Genomic DNA, 757 nt, shown 5'->3' on the forward strand with positions numbered 1-757 from the left:
GAAAAAATAGAGTACGAACATTTAATTCTTGGATAATTTCCAATTATTACAATTTAATAGCACTCAATTGAAAATACTATGGTCTTATGATCAGTAAAAATCTATGTTGTAAAACCATATTAATAGGGTGAGACAGAAATGATGAGACTTTTACGCTGCTTGTTTCTGAGAGTATTTGATAAAATAGCAAGCATTATGATAAACACATGTACGATTTTTTCAATATGTTCAAATGATATAAAATATTTAGTTTTATTTGTGCAGAAACTAATAACAGTCATTGTGTAACATGAGGAAGCACTTACTCTGTTCATGTTTTAAACAAGGCAAAGCAGACAATTAGAATACAGAGAGCAAAAAATAGAAACTGCACTCCATTTAAGACACTACCTCTGCAGGCTTAGCAAATTATGTCATTGCTGCTAAATCCAAAATTGTTCCTTTGCCACTGCCTAAACTTCAGAAGTTATTCATAATTAGAAATCAAGATTTCCCTGTGCTCTTACACTTGATTTGGCCTCATCCCACTCAATAATTTTGTGATTTAATTCCTCACTATTAACGTCTAAAACGGTTTTCTTAGAACTAAAGATTACATTTGTAGTCTTTGTATTACCTTTAAAAGAGCTAATGCATTTGTCCTATTTCTGATTTAAAGTACAAAATGCCTGTGCACCACTTTTCAGATGCAATGTAAACTAAATTCCTAGTTGTCAGATTCCATGTCTCTAAAATGTGGTAGACAGAGACGGAATCA

General features: G+C 31.7%; 1 protein-coding gene across 2 annotated transcripts in view; it reads right to left on the reverse strand.

Moving 5' to 3' along the window:
• Window positions 1–238: 238 nt before the first annotated feature.
• FIGN (fidgetin, microtubule severing factor) overlaps window positions 239–757 on the reverse strand; it is a 136699-nt gene continuing 136180 nt past the window's right edge. For both annotated transcript variants that reach the window (XM_019022825.4, XM_004032714.5), the window contains one exon: window positions 239–757. This exon is cut by the window's right edge and continues 10988 nt beyond it. The gene's annotated coding sequence lies outside the window, so the exon portion shown is untranslated.

Source organism: Gorilla gorilla, chromosome 11 (assembly GCF_029281585.2).
Source record: "Gorilla gorilla gorilla isolate KB3781 chromosome 11, NHGRI_mGorGor1-v2.1_pri, whole genome shotgun sequence".
Classification (NCBI taxonomy): domain Eukaryota; kingdom Metazoa; phylum Chordata; class Mammalia; order Primates; family Hominidae; genus Gorilla; species Gorilla gorilla.